At 44.1% G+C, this 16,244-nt stretch overlaps 1 non-coding gene across 1 annotated transcript; it reads right to left on the bottom strand.

Annotated features, from left to right (window-relative positions):
• Window positions 1-3,613: 3,613 nt before the first annotated feature.
• Window positions 3,614-3,729, bottom strand: LOC125174129 (U5 spliceosomal RNA). Its single transcript, XR_007155261.1, has one exon. It is a non-coding gene; the product is annotated as a U5 spliceosomal RNA (small nuclear RNA).
• Window positions 3,730-16,244: the final 12,515 nt, after the last annotated feature.

Here is a 16,244-nt window from a genome sequence, read left to right as displayed (position 1 = left end):
TCTCTCTCTACCCCTCCCCTGCTCACTCTCTCTCTCTCTCTCTCTCAAAAATAAATAAACATAGGGGCGCCTGGGTGGCGCAGTCGGTTAAGCGTCCGACTTCAGCCAGGTCACGATCTCGCGGTCCGGGAGTTCGAGCCCCGCGTCAGGCTCTGGGCTGATGGCTCGGAGCCTGGAGCCTGTTTCCGATTCTGTGTCTCCCTCTCTCTCTGCCCCTCGCCCGTTCATGATCTGTCTCTCTCTGTCCCAAAAATAAAAATAAAAAAAAACGTTGAAAAAAAAAAAATAAAAATAAAATAAATAAATAAAAATAAATAAATAAACATAAAAAAAAAAGTCAGAGGCTTAACCGACTGAGCCACCAGGCACTCCAAAAGCAATGGAACTTTTAAAATGAATCTTGGGGCGCCTGGGTGGCTCAGTCGGTTGAGCGTCCGACTTCAGCTCAGGTCATGATCTCACACTCTGTGAGTTCAAGCCGTGCATCGGGCTCTGTGCTGACAGCTCAGAGCCTGGAGCCTGCTTCGGATTCTGTGCCTCCTTCTATCTCTGCCCCTCCCCTAGTTGTGCTCTGTCTCTCTGTCTCTCAAAAATAAATAAATGTAAAAAAATTTTTTTTCAATAAATAAAATTGAATCTTAAGTATAAGACAAATATCTAAAACATACACATTACATGGAATTTATTAATACATACATCAATACATTAATACATATTTTCCCTTCTTATTTTTGTAAGTTAAAAGCTATAAGAAAAGTTGAAAGAAAAATACAATTAATACCTATATATCTATCACTCTTAGACACGTTTGCTTTCTCTCTCTGTGTTTACTGACCCATTTGAAAGTTTCAGTTTATTGGGGTGCCTGACTGGCTCAGTTGGTAGAGCATGCAACTCTTGATCTCAGGGTCATAAGTTCAAGTCCCACGTTGGAGGTAGAGATTTCTTTAAAAAATAATAATAATAAAGTTTCTTTTTTTTTAATGTTTATTTATTTTGAGAGAGAAAGAGAGAGAGAGAGCTAACAGGGGAGGGGCAGAGAGGGAGACAGAGAATCCCAAGGCTGTCACCACAGAGCCTGATGAGGGGCTGGAACTCAGAACTGTGAGATCATGACCTGAGCCAAAATCAAGTCAGGATCCCCAACCAACTGAGCCAGCCAGGTGCCCCCCAAAAAATAAAGTTTAAAAAAACAATAAAGTTTCAGGTATCATGACATTTCACCATTAAATACTTCACATGATGTTTCTACTACGAATAAGGACAGTCTCCTACATAATTATTATTTTGTTGGTCTTAGTAATGGCCCCCAAATATGTCCACATCCTAATTCCTGTGAATATGTCGGGAGGTTATTCTGGGGAGGTTATTCTGGATTAGCCAGGTGGGCCTGAGGTAATCACAAGAGTCCTTATAAGAAGGAGGCAGGAGGATCCAGAGTTAGAACTAGATGACAAGACAGAAGCAAGAGAGTTGGAGTGATGCAGTGAAGGGGTCACAAGCCAAGCAATACAAGCAACTTCTAGAACCTGGAAGAGGCGGGGCGCCTGGGTGGCTCAGTCGGTTAAGCGTCCAAGTTCAGCTCAGGTCACGATCTCGTGGTCCGTGAGCCCGAGCCCCGCGTCGGGCTCTGTGCTGACAGCTCAGAGCCTGGAGCCTGTTTCAGATTCTGTGTCTCCCTCTCTCTGACCCTCCCCCGTTCATTCTCTGTCTCAAAAATAAATAAACGTTAAAAAAAAGAACCTGGAAGAGGCAAGGAAACATTCTCCCCTAACAGCCTCTAGAAAAAAGGCAGCCCTGCCAACACCCTGATTTTGGACTGCTGGCCTCCAGAAGTATAAGAGAAAACGTTTGTGTTAAGTCACAGTTTGTAGTTACTCGGTACAGCGGCAAGAAAACCTGTACAGTTATTAATTCAATAATATCTAAAATAGAATACATACTAAAATTTCCACAATTGTCCCCAAAATGTACCTTCTGTTTTCTTCTTTCCTTTTTTTGTTTTGTTTTTTGTTTAGCATTCAGTTAATGTTGTATGTTGCATTTGATTGTCATTGTTGTATAAATTTTTTAATGTTTGATTTTGAGAGAGCATGGAACCCAGCGGGGGAGGGGCAGGGATAGAGTGATCACAGCAGATAGTGCTCAGTGCTCAGTGCGCTCAGTGATCACAGCAGACAGCCCCATGCAGGGCTGCAACTCAACAAGCGTGAGATCGTGACTTGAGAAGTCAGTCGTTTAACCGACTGAGCCACCCAGGCGCCCCTATAGTATAAAATTTTTAAGTACAAATTTTAACACTTACTTGCTGTCTTGATCTACATAAAAATTTGAAATCACTTACAAAACTGAGAATTTCCTTACAATTTCAAATGACCCACTTCTGAAGAGGCTAAATTAACTCATCGGGGAAAAAAGTATAAATGTCACACAAAAAGCTTGAACTAATTATACTTTAATTTTTAAAATGTTTCTTGAAACCAAATTTATGTAAGTGCAACACTTAGAGTGAGAGCCCCAGAGAGACGAGCCTTGCCTGAGGTACAAAAGTGTTGCCTTGAAAAATGTTTGTGAACAGTTACGCCCAAGCTTGAACTTTAAAGGTTTATTCTATAGATAGCAAACATCTATTGGACGACTGCTCTCTGCCAGACCCTAGGCACAGAAGGCAGTTCAAGGTAAAGCTTGGTGGTCTCCAACCTGTAAACATTGCAAATTCAAAGCCTTAGGGATGAAGTGTATCAGCCATCTCTGCTAATGTACTTGAGGTTCTTAGCACTGCCATTGCTAGAGGGTTAGGCTGCCCTTGGCCCCACCCCTGCTAGAGGGTTAGGCTGCCCTTGGCACCACCCCACCCAAGATGGCCCCTTCCTTCCCGGTTCTACCGGGTTAAGGCTTTCATCCTCTCCTTCCTCCATGGGCGGTCAGCATTGCCTCTACAACGTAAACGCCACACAACTCCGTGAGAACCAGCTGCACCATCCAAGCCACGCCTGAGACATAAACATTTTTCTAAAGAGAACCTAGCAGGCAGAGTAGTAACACAACCCACCATGGGAGTGACCTTCCTTATGCCTAGATCGACCCTTTGAACAGCGGAGGTAGATCCATACACCCAACTCGTTCTTCAGTTTACCCAAGTGAAGAAATCGGTCGCGCTAGTGGGGCAGGTGAAAATGGCAATTTCCTCAAAATGCGTACGGGTGAGAAACCCTGCAGAAAAAAGTGGAGATTTCAGAGAACCACGTGAAACTGGGTTACTGCACAGGTGCAAAAGTGACTAGCTCAGATGGTCCCACCCTGCGTTTAGGACTTGGCCACTCCTAAATCCAGATGGAAAATTTGATGAGGAACATTCAAGTGGAGCTAATACGAAACAGCCCAAGTTTTATGTTAACTAACATACAATAACAAAAATGATCAATGACAGAAAAACTTTTAACTTCACTTTCCGAATTGAAACCGACATAAAAGAACACCAATAACCACAAAAAAGCTTTCCAAGAACGTGAAGCGTTAAAAGAAAAAAAAGACTACAGAAGTAAACTTCTGAGAAAGATAATGGCAAAAACACGCCCTCGTGCTAGCTCTTTTTTTTAAACACGTATTAGTAAGCCCTGCAAGCGCAAGGCCTCAAAAAATTGGGTAAACACTCAGAATTGTTCCTCTCCACGGAAATCTTTAGTAAAAGGCGAAAGATTTATACGATCTGAAGAGAAACCAGAGTATACTCCAGATACTGTTCACACAGTTCTCGGGTAACTGTAACTCCTAGAACAGCAATGGTAGTTATTTATCCAAAAGATCTAGTGGCTTCTAACTCTATCTCAGTCAATCCTGTGAAGGCGGTCTCATTTTTAGGAGGAAAAAAAAGTTGAAAGAAAAAAATATCTAGCCGTTTTAAAATAAGAGATGCCCCGGGTGCAGTGCATTGTGGGTATGTAAATGAGCTTAGTCACCAGTCTCCAGTTTCCGGAAATTCTTTTAGTTCTTTTACCTGCTAAGCCTACAGCCACCACCAGGGGGAAGCCAGATTGTCAAGAAAATAGGCTCCAGGTTTAGCCAGAAAGTCTCTCTCAGTCTCTCTCTCTCTCTCTCTCTCTCTTTTTTTCATTTTGTTTTAGAATTGGCACGCCAAGGTAGAATTTCTCTTGAATTAAAATTAAAATTGAGGGGCGCCTGGGTGGTTGAGTCGGTTGAGCATCCGACTTCAGCTCAGGTCATGATTTCGCGGTGTGTGAGTTCGAGCCCCACATCCGGCTCTGTGCTGACAGCTCAGAGCCTGGAGCCTGTTTCAGATTCTGTGTCTCCCTCTCTCTCTGACCCTCCCCCACTCATGCTCTGTCTCTGTCTCTCTCTCTCTCTCTCTCTGTCTCTCTCTTTCTGTCAAAAATATTTTTTTTTTAATTTTTTAAAAATTAAAATTGAATTTTTTTAAGTCTTGAAAAGGAGTGTCTTCAATACATTCATTGAACAAAAATGTATTAAACATTGTGTCAAACCCTGTTCTGGGCCTTAGGAGACAAGTATGTGTGGTGAGTACTGATAACAGAATGTTCAGTGACACATGGGCGGATCATAAAAGGATTCATCAAAGTAGGGTAGTGAGGGCATTCTAGGCAGTACCATAAGCTCTAAGAGCCTGGAAAGGGCAAGTGGCTAAGTAGCCAGGGCCAGATTTTGATGGGTCTTCAATGCCAAGCTAAGAGCTTGGACTTACCTTTGAGGGCAACGGGAGCAACTTAAACTCTTTAAAAGAGAATAGGATCAGATGAGTGCTTGAAGGAGCATCAGCATCACCTGGTGTTATTGGTGTTTATTAGTTGAATTGTGCCTCCCCAAATTCATTTGTTGAAGTCTTAACCCCCAGTATCTCAGAATGTGACTTTATTTGGAAATAGGGTCATCCCAGGCATAATTAGTTAAGATGAGGCTTCCAGAACTGAGACAATAATTTCTGTTAAGATACCCAGTCTGTGGTGCTTTGTTATGGAACTCTAGAAACACCTGTGTCCCTATTAGAACCACAAAAGATCAGGCCCCCACCCCAGACCTACCAAGTCAGAAACTAGGGGTGGGACCCAGACGTCTGAGCTTAACAATCTAAGGATGATTTTGATGCAGGCTAAATTGAGAAACACGGGACAGCAGCTCTCTAAAGTTTGGAGATTATAGTGAGCAAGAAGTTGAGAGATAGGGTGCCTGGGTGGGTCAGTTGGTTAAGGGTCCAACTCTTGATTTCAGCTCAGGTCATGATCTCCAGGTTTATGGGTTTGAGCCCTGTATCGGGTTCTACACTGACAGTACAGAGCCTACTTGGGATTCTCTCTCTCCCCCTCTCTCACTCAAAATAAGTAAACTAAAAAATTAAATTTTAAAAAAAGTTAAGAGACAATTTAGGACGTTGAGCAGTAAAGCGGAGATAAATAAATGATGGCCCAGAGTACCCAAGGGATGAGCCTCCGGTGAGGAGAAGAAAACAACCGGGAGAGGACCCTGGAGAACAGTGGCCTAGAGGAGCGGAGCAGCTGGCGCAATTAGGAAGGTTGGCTGAAAACCAGGAGTGAGACAGCACAGAAACCAAGGGCAGGAAAGAAGTTTCAGGAAGGGAGTGGTCAGTTCTGTCCAGTGAGTGAGATGGGGGCTGCAAACTCCATGGGCTTCAACAGTCAGGGCACTTGCTGGTGACCTGGCCAGAGCTATTTCCAGGGAGTGGGGCACAGTGGCAGCAGGACTGCGGGGAGGTGGCGAAGGGCGGGGAGGTGGAGGTGGAGGATACGGGCAGACCGGGCAGATGGTACAGGCAACTCTACTGAGAAGATTGACACTGAAAAATTAAAGAGAGGCTGTTTCTGGAAGGGCAGCGGATCGAAGGCTAGCTCTCAGCCTCCCTCGGGAAGGTGAGCACCGTGTTGAACACATTTCCTCGCTGAAGGCGCCGGTACAGGGACAGAGTGCCTGTCCAGAAGACTGGAATTAAACAATGTGGGGAGGGGTGAGGATGGTGGTCCCCCTGAGGTGAGAGGAAGGACCCGGACCCCTGACTGTGTCACCCCAGCGGCAGGGGGAAGGAGGCATGCAGGTAAACACCACAATGACTAAGGTCCCTGGAGCCGAGCGCTCCCCAGCGCTTCTCCTCTGCTCTTGCTCTCCACCTTCTTCCACCTTTTGGCATCTGGTCGAGCCTCAACCTTCCACCGCTCAGCATCTCCCCTGGAGCGGCTGGGAAAATCAGACAACTGAGCCACAGCCCTGATGAAGGCCCCACTCCTACTTGCCAGGTCTCTTGGCTCGGTTTCCCCAAGCCCGAGGCCCCCACTTTATACCCTCTTCTCTCATGGGAACCGTCCCACACTTTCACCCAATCTCTCTCAGGAGACAACCTCACAAAAGAACTCCCAGAGAAGGCAGAAGCCGTTTGCCTTCTCTCCGCCCCCACCCCCCCACCCCCCAACCGAGCATCTCTCCCCTGGCATCAGCCCCTCCTCCTACCAAAGGCCCATCCTCCACCAGGGCTTGGGGCCCTCCTCTAACCCCACGAGGACTGCGGGACTTCCACCAACCCCTTAGCGGACAGACGTCTCTCCTCTCTCCCGGGTCCTCCGCGCAGATCCAGTAGGTTCCATTTTCTCTCAGCTGAAAAAGAAAGGGAGAAGGAGGGAGAGAGGGAGGTAGACCTACATCACCCTCCAACCGCATTCTTCTTTTGGAATGTAGTGAGAACCACAACAAAACAAATTTATTCCGGGGCGCCTGGGTGGCTCAGTCCGTTAAAAGTGCCCGACTCTCAGTTTCGGTTCGGGTCATGATCTCACAGTTTGGTGAGTTCGAGCCCCGCCGCATTGGGGTCTGAGCTGCCGGTGTGGGGCCTGCTTGGGCTCGCTTTCTCTCTCTCTCTCTCTCTGCCCCTCCTGTACTCACGCTGTCTCTGTCTCTCTTAAATACACTTAAAAAAAAATCTTTTTTAAATTTATCTTGTGTTTTGTTTCAGAAAAAAATTTTTTTTAATTTTTTTAAATGTATATTTATTTTTGAGAGACAGAGCGTGAGCAGTGAGGGGCGGCGGGGGTGGGGGGGGGGGATACAGAATCAGAAGCAGGCTCCAGGCTCTGGACTCTGAGCTGTCAGCACAGAGCCCAACATGGGGCTCCAACTCAGGATCATGATCTGAGCCGAAATTAGACACTTTACCTACTAGCTACCCAGGCACCCCTAAAAAAATTTTTAAACAATGCACTGAAAATAATGTAAAAATATATATGTAATAAAATTGCATTGGAAGAGTAAAAAAAACAGGTGCCTGGCTGGCTCAGTTGGAGGAGCATGAAACTCTTGTTCTTGGGGTGGTATATTCCAGCCCCACATTGGGTGTAGAGATTACTTAAACTTTTTTTTCTTTAATTTTTTAAAAAAGTTCCTGCAGCCACAAGAGAACATATGGGACTAGTTTCCATTGATTTTCACTTTAAAGAACTTCCACTATGGATGCATTTACATCAACTGGTACAATTTTGAATTAATTTTCACACTAGACTTTTTAAGTTTGTTTATTTAGAAAGAGAGAGAGCACAAGTGTGGGAGAGGCAGAGAGGGAGAATTCCAAGCAGGCTCCACAGGGTCAATGCAGAGCCGGATGTGGGGCTTGAACCCATGAACCCTGAGATCATGACCTGAGCAGGAACCAAGAGCCCACTCTTAATGGACTGAGCCCCAGGCACCCCTTCACACTAGACTTTTTTAAATGACTCATGTAATTACCTAAATAATGCTTCACAGATCTTGAAATTGATTCAAACATCAAGTTTTTACTAGGTGAAATAATTTCTACAGTAAAACAGAGTTCTTAGTTTTCTCCTTGTCTCTACTTCCTCATTTCTCATTTTTATTTTAAAAATTTATCATGGGGGTGTGCCTGGATGGCTCAGTTGGTTAAGCCTCAGACTCCTGATTTTGGTTCAGGACATTATCTCATGGTTCATGAGTTCAAGCCCGGCTTCCAGCTCTGCATTGACAGTATGGAGCCTGCTTGGGATTCTCTCTCTCTCTCCTCTCTCTCTGCCCCTCCCCCACTCACGGGGGCTCATGTGCACACATGCATGTGTACACACTCTAAATAAGTGAATAAATAAATAATTTAAAAAGTTTGTCTTAGGGGCGCCTAGGTGGCTCAGTCAGTTAAGAGTCCGACTTCGGCTCAGGTCATGATCTCATGGATTCATGGGTTCGAGCCCCATGTTGGGCTCTATGCTGACAGCTCGGAGCTTGGAGCCTGCTTCTGATTCTATGTCTCCCTCTCTCTCTGCCTGTCCCCGGCTCATGCTCTCTCAAAAATAAATAAAGGTAAAAAAAATTTTTCTTTTTAAGTTTGTCTTAAATTATTTCTAACTCCACAGAAAAGTATAGAAGACAAAAAAAAAAACCCACACTTGATACTCCAATTTAATAGATAAAACATTTCTTCATATGTGCTTTAGATATGCTTGAAAAGGAAAACCTTAATTTCTTTCCTCCATGTTGGAGCCCGTGGAGGCCTGCTGTGGACAGGACTTCTAAAATGACAACTATGTCTGGAAGGCTGTGGGCCAGGGCCATTTTTTGCTGGCTATAAGTAGGGTCTCTGGAACTGAGTGAGCACACAGCTCTTCTGAAAATCAAAAGCATTTATGCTAGAGACAAAATTAAATTCTATCTGGGCAAGATTATGTGTACAAAGCAAAGGGACACAGTGACTCCTGGTGGCAAACAAAACAAAATCTGAATAATCTAGGGAAAGGATAATTTGCGCCTGTGGAAACAGTGGCATAGTTCATGCCAAATTCCAAAGCAATATTCCTGCTATGGCCATTGGACACAGAATCCAGGTGATGCTTTACTCGTTAAGGATTTAAACTCATTGAGAAGCGGGGTGCCTAGGTGGCTCAGTCAGTTGGTCGTCCGTCTTCAGCTCAGGTCATGATCTCATGGTCCGTGAGTTCAAGCCCTGCATCGGGTTCTGTGCTGACAGAGCCTGCAGCCTGCTCCAGATTCTATGTCTCCCTCTCTCTCTGCCCCTCCCCATCTCACACTCTGTCTCTCTCTCACTCTCAAAAATAAATAAACATTTAAAAAAATGGGGGGGGGGGGGACCTGGGTGGCTCAGTCGGTTAAGCGGCCGACTTCGGCTCAGGTCATGATCTCACAGTTCATGAGTTCGAGCCCTGCATCGGGCTCTGTGCTGACAGCTCAGAGCCTGGAGCCTGCTTCGGATTCTGTCTCCCTTTCTCTCTGCCCCTCCCCCACTCACACTCTGTCCTCTCTCTCTCTCTCTCAAAAATAAACATTAAAAAAAATTTTTTAACTTATTGACAAGTGTGGATTTGTTCTCTTGTATTTAAAAAGGGCAAGAGGAGGGGTGCCTGGGTGGCTCAGTGGATTAAGAGTCCCACTTCGGCTCAGATCATCTCAAGGTTGGTGGGTTCAAGCTCTGTGTAGGGCTCTGTGCTGACAGCTCGGAGCCTGGAGCCTGCTTCAGATTCTGTGTCTCCCTCTGTCTCTGCCCTTCCCCTGCTCATGCTCTGTCTCTGTCTCTGAAAAATAAATACATATTTTTAAAAATGTTTATAAAAGGGGAGGCTGGGGGAGGGCTTACATATAACAACTTATCTCTGAATGAATAAATTTCTTTTTTAAATCTCTTTTTCACAGATTTCTGCCTTTTTCCTCCATCTCTTATTTCTTTGCATCTCAACTTTGCAGCTCTTTCCCAAATTATTGAACAAAGTATTTGTTAGGAATGTTTTCAGCTGCAGGTTAAAGAACGTGAATAAAGATGGCTTAAACAAACAAGTGGGCTTTGTTTTGTTTTGTATTTGCACAAGGAGTCTTGGTGTAGGTGGCGGCTGGCTTTGATTCAACAGCTCAGCCATCAGGAACATGGGTTTGGGCTCTTCTTTCTTTCCTACCTGGCTGCTCTGTGTGGGATTTTTGATCTCATGACTGTCAAACTACTTCATGATCACAAGGCAGCTGTCACAACTCCAGACAGAGTATCAATGTCAAAGGCAAGAAAAGGGGGGATGATATGTTACAAGCAAAGCATCCTTCATGTCATCTCATTCCTTTCTATTAGAAAACAACATTTCCTGCCCAGAAGCCCCCAGAACATTCCTGCTTATATCTCATTGGCCAGGACCGTGTCACATGGCCAGTTCCAACTGCCTGGGAATCTAGGAAAGCAGGTATTTTCCAGGCTCTAATGTAGACATGAATAAGGAAGCTGGGAATAGCTGTTGGATTAGCCACCAAGAGTGTGTGTGTCACAAACAACTGGCTCATCTGTTTTCAGTCTTCCTTGTTTTCTTTAACCCTTCCTGATGCCTTTGGGGTGAATCCTCACCCTGATGTTGTTGCTCATTGTTTCATTTTGGCTATAACCATTCTTCTCTTCAATCCATGTATGGATTTCAGCTATTAAAGTTTTCATAACCAGTATTTCCATCTGATTCTTCCTGTTAGTTCCTGCCTTAGGTTAACAATATCCTCTCTTATCTTTTGAGGATATTTATTAAGCTTATTTTAAACTCAATCAGGTCTAGTAAGTCGGCCTCATCTATCATTAGTTCTCAGTTTGTTTTTCTTTTATTGCAAATGTGTTCCCCTTTGAGTTCCTATTACTTTGGGTATGTCAGTGAACTTGGCAGGGGAAGGCTAACATCCAGACTGTAGGATACGAAGAAGAAGGGGGAGAAGTAATATTTCAGGTCCACTGGTCTAGCCCTAGCCAGGATGGAGTACTTGATAGGGCTGCTGGCTTCCTGCCTCATGCACAGTAATGAGGCAGGTAACGATTCACTCAGGGCCCTGGGGAGTGGGGGCACAGAGGGAAGGGCAGTGGAGAGCACAACTGAAAACTCTCCCTTGGCTGCACCCTCATCTCAAAGCACCTGACCCTCTTCCACTCTGGCTGCCAGTCACAATCTCTCCACAATTGGCCCCAACCACCCTCTGTCTCCTCATGGATGATTTCTCAGTTGTTGTTGCTATTGTTTTTAATGTTTTTATTTATTTATTTTTGAGGGGGGAGCAGAGGGGGGTGGACAGAGGATCCAAAGTGGGCTCTGTGCTGACAGCAGAGAGCCCAACGCAGGGCTGGAACTCATGATTGTGAGATCAAGAACCGAGCCAAAGTTGGACACTTAACCAAGTGAGCCACCCAGGCACCCTGAATTTCTCAGTTTTTACCTTAGTTTCTCAAATACTCAACCCCTTTTCACTTCTGTATCTTCTTCTTCTTCTTTGTTGCTGTTAAATAGAAATTTTTGAGCAAACACAAGTTAAGTGCAAGGACACCATTTCCATCACCCAGCACCCATGATCATCAATTCATGGCCACTATTATTTTCTACATCTCCACCCCTCACCGCTGGCCTGCTGGATTATTGGATTATTTCAAAACAAATCTCAGACTTTCACTTCTGAGGCATCTTCAAGTTTTGGCAGAAGGAGCTACCACTATCAGTCTAGATTATTTCAGCATCTTATCTGCCCCATTTAATAATTTCCCCCACCTTTATTATGAAAAATTACATACAGACAATAAAGTTGAAGGACTAGTACAGCAACCACTTGTATACCCACCAACCTGATTCAACATCTTTTAACATTGTGGTATCTCATCTTTAGCTTGTTTGTATGTTACTGTAGGGGAAGAAAAATATTTTTTTCCCTCTACCCTTCTGGGTTCTCAATTGGGGCTCTGTAACAAAAGATTAACAAGAGAAAAGCAGACAGAAGTTCATTAACATGTGTGTCTCCTGAATACCTGGGAGATTGTAGGGATGAATAACTCAAAGAGGTGGCCTGAACTTGGGCTTATATAGTATCTTCAGCAAAGAATGATACATTTGTAGAGAAATAATAGGACAAAGGAAAATGGCTTTAGGCTCCAAGGACAGGAAACTGTGGGAAGATAAATATATGGGGGCAGATTAATGGGGTAAGGTTTGTTTGCAGATTCCTTTGATGCCATCACTGGGTGGATAAGAGTCTAGAGTCCTCTCCAGTAAAGGAAAATTTATATTCTGCCTGTAGGCAGAAAGGGGGAGGGTAGAGAACTTTTCCTGTATATGCTGCTTCATAATTGGCTTCAACTCAAAAGAATTCTTATGTCAAACAGGCATATTTTAAGGTGACATATCCTGGTTTTCTTCATTATTTTTTCTGAACCCTGTGAAAGTTGCAAACATCATGACTCTTTAGCTCTAAGTATTTCAGCATGCATCTCCCACAAATAAGAACATTCTCGCACATAATCATGGTATCATTATTATGCGTAAGTAAATTAGAAATAATTCCCTAAAATCTTTCTTACCTATTCCATATTCAAATTTCCCCAGTTACTCCCAATTTTTTTTTAAGTGTGTTTATTTATTTTGAGAGAGACAGAGACAGCACAAGTGGGAGAGGGGCAGAGAGAGAGAGAGACAGAGACAGAGACAGAGAATCCCAAGCAGGCTCCACCTTGTCAGTACGGACCCCAACATGGGTCTTGAACTCATGAAACCATGAGATCACGACCTGAGCCAAAACCAAGAATCAGACACATAACCTATTGAGCTAACCAGGTGCCCCCTCCCAATTTTTTTTTTAACCATGATGCAGTCAAGATTCATGCTTTACGTTTGGCTGTTGTTTGGATTATCTTTTAATCTAGAACAGTCTTTGTACTTTTTTTCTCCGTAGGAACTTTTTTTTTTTTAATTTTTTTTTTCAACGTTTATTTATTTTTGGGACAGAGAGAGACAGAGCATGAACGGGGGAGGGGCAGAGAGAGAGGGAGACACAGAATCGGAAACAGGCTCCAGGCTCTGAGCCATCAGCCCAGAGCCTGACACCGGGCTCGAACTCACGGACCGCGAGATCGTGACCTGGCTGAAGTCGGACGCTTAACCGACTGCGCCACCCAGGCGCCCCCGTAGGAACTTTTTAAAGAGACCCCCAGGTCAAATACCTTGTAAAATATCCTGCATTCTAAATGTGCCTCATTATTCCTCCTGGTATTGTTCAATCTGTTCCCTCATCCCCTGCATTTCCTGGAAGCAGGAAGTTAAGTCTAGGGGCTAGACTGGATTTAGGTTACACATTTTTGGCATTATTGTCTCCTGGATAACGTTATATACTTCATATTATATCCAATGAGAAGACACATAATGTCAGGTCACCCCATGACTAGTGATGCTAAGTTTGATCACTTGGGTGCAGTAGTGACTGTCACATCTTCCACTCAAAGGTATGCTTTGCCTTTGCAAACTGTTAATTCAAATTATCTGTGGAGCAATACTCTGGCATCCTGCAAACATCCTACATACTCAGTAACCTTTCACCTATGGTCCACTAAATCATTTATTTCATTGGGAGTTGCAACATAGTTCCAGGGTTGTTGTTGTTTTTTTAATTCAGTGGCCATATTTTAAAAAGTTTTCTGTTCTGTTTCTTTTTATATATTGCTCTATGCTTTCACAATGATTTATTTTTTTAAAGATTTTTTTTTTTTTAAGTAATCTCCACACCAAACATGGGGCTGGAACTCATGACCCCGAGACCAAGACTTGTGTGCTCTACCAAGCCAGCCGGCACCCCCACAATGATTTGTTAATTTTCTTTCTTTTTGATATTAAGCATACCAATTTTATAGACTCTGTTTTATTACTAGTTCAAGGAGGGGAGGGCTTTTTTTTTTTTTTTTTTTTCTATCTTGGTAATGTGTCTGTGGTAATATGCTAGATTCCCTGACATAATGTGTCCCTAATCTTTGTGTTTTCTAAGGTCCTAGAAGTTTCATTATTCTCAGAACATGGGCCTCTCCAGGGTCAGCTGCCCTTGCTGCTCTGACATCTCTCTTCCTTTTTGGCACAAAAGAAATTTTTGACTTTGGGGACTTTGAGTTTCCTGTGGGTTTTACTATTTTTGGACCACTCTGTGTTAATTTCTTGACTTTCCCTTTGTACAACAGGAGGGGAGGAGTTTTATTACCCATGTGAGGCCAGGAAAAATTCACTGGATCTGCCCAAGGTTGAGGAACTGGAAATAAACCCTCCTGAAAAAACCCACGTGCCCCAAGGGTTCCACATAGGCTTGAGAAGCAGCCAGGAAGTTTGCAACCACCTGGACCCACATGTAGAAAAATAAAAAAGGTAGGGATGGGTCCAAATTTACATCAGCTTCCTAACACAGGAAGTACAGAAAATAACATAATGACCACTCATGTATATGCATGACTCATGTAAAAAAATAAAATTTTTATTTTGTTGCTGTACCCTCTCCAATTGCATTACCTGCTCTGCCAGAGGCAAATGCTCTCCTAAATCTTAGTATTTATCACTGAATATATCTTTTTTTTTTTTTTTACATACGCATGTATCCCTAAGCAATATCCTACTTCTACTCTCTCTAGTCTGACTCTCACCCTCACTACTTCACCAAGACTGTTCAAAGTCACCAATGACTTAAGTGCTAGCAAATTCAAAGGATACTGAAAAGATATTTCTACGTCCTCTTCTTACCTACCCCTTCCACAGCTCTCCTGATACTTCCTCCTTCTTCAGTCCTTCCTAGGCTTCTACTCCCTGGTTTTCCTCACCCCTCAAACCACCCTAATCTCATCTTTGCTGCTGCTCCACCTCTGCCCTACCTCAAAATGTTGGTGTGTCCCATGGTTTAATTATGTTCTTTTAGATGTCATTCAGTTCCAGGACAGCAAATACATATACAGAAATCCATCCACATAAAATGGCTACCCAATCTCTATCTCTGGCCTTGATCTCTCCCTGAGCTCTTAGCTTGCATATTCACTGCTCACTTGACACCTACACTCTAAAGTCTTGCAGACATCTCAGACTCAACATGACCAAAATGAAACCCTTGACTTACTCCCCATAAACACACCTGTTTCTTTCACAACCTGACTCTCCTATTTCAGGAAATAGTTCATCATCTACCTACCCAATTGCTCTAGCCAGAAACCAGAAGTCAGGCATGATTACCCCTTTTCCTTCACCCCCATCTCCAACTCTTCGGCAAAACCCATTCATTCCATCTTCCAAACTTTAAGTCATTCTCTTAGTTACATTTCCATTATCACTACCCCAGGCTAGGGCAGCATAATCCTTGCCCACTAAATAGTCTCACTTCATCTTCCCCCATCAAATCAGTTCTCCATACATCAGCAAGTCTGATAATATCAATCAAATCAAATGTAACTCAGATCTTGTCACTCCTCTGCTTAAAATTATTCAATGAATTCTCATCCAAATAAAAGCCAAAATTATTACTAGTGGCTAGAATATGCTACATGTTCTCACCCCACTGCCCCTCTTCTCTTGCTTTCCAGCCACACTAGCTTCTTTCAGTTCTTCAAACAAGATCAAGTTCTTTACTGCCGCAGGGCCTCTGCACACACCATCCTTAGATCTTAGCCTGGGAGGCTCCCCACCTTCCTGCCCCCCATTTTGACAGTTTGTTCCTTTTTGTTCTCTAGACCCAGGTTAAATATCACTTCAAAGATTTCTTCCCTGGGCACTTTATCTAAAGTTATCTAAAGTTCCTCCATTATTTTCTATCTCAGCTCTGTTTCCCTGAGAGCACCCACCACTGCTAATTTGTTACTTCTTTGTATCCCCTGTTCATATTAGAAATGTTAGGTCAAAGACGGCAAGAATTATGCCTTGTTCACTATTACTGTCTTTAGCACCCAGGTACCATGCCTACCACGTGGTAGACAATAAATATCCAGGTAATCTGTGTCTCCCAGGCACTTGAAACATAGTTCCTCATTTAAACTTCGCAGTAACTCCGTGAGGGAAAAAGCATGCTCCTCACTGGGCAAAGGAAACCGAGTCCAGTTTCTAACCTGCTCAAGATCACTGAGCTAGTAACTGAAGAAGTCGGGATTGGAACCCATGTCTGTAGGGGCCCAACCGCACTCGGTCTCAAACACCATACTGGAGTTTCTCAGTTTTGGGGAGGTCAGCCGCGCAGCAGGCTCTCAGCAAGACTCCCGGAACAGGCTACCTGCAGCCCGGCGTGCGGGCCAAGCTCCCAGGAGCCCCAGCGCGCAGGGGTGTGACCAGACGGATGGGCGGTTTTAGGCGCCGGAAAACCGACCGTAGACTACATATCCCAAAAGGCTGCGGAGGGCGCCACGGACTGGCGGTAGCGAGGCCGGCGACAGCGTGATGACGTTCTCAGGGACGCTGGCGCGCGGGATT

This window comes from Prionailurus viverrinus, chromosome C1 (genome assembly GCF_022837055.1).
Source record: "Prionailurus viverrinus isolate Anna chromosome C1, UM_Priviv_1.0, whole genome shotgun sequence".
Taxonomy (NCBI): Eukaryota; Metazoa; Chordata; class Mammalia; order Carnivora; family Felidae; genus Prionailurus; species Prionailurus viverrinus.
Note: the sequence above shows the minus strand (reverse complement) of the source record. Positions and strands in the feature narration are given on the sequence as shown.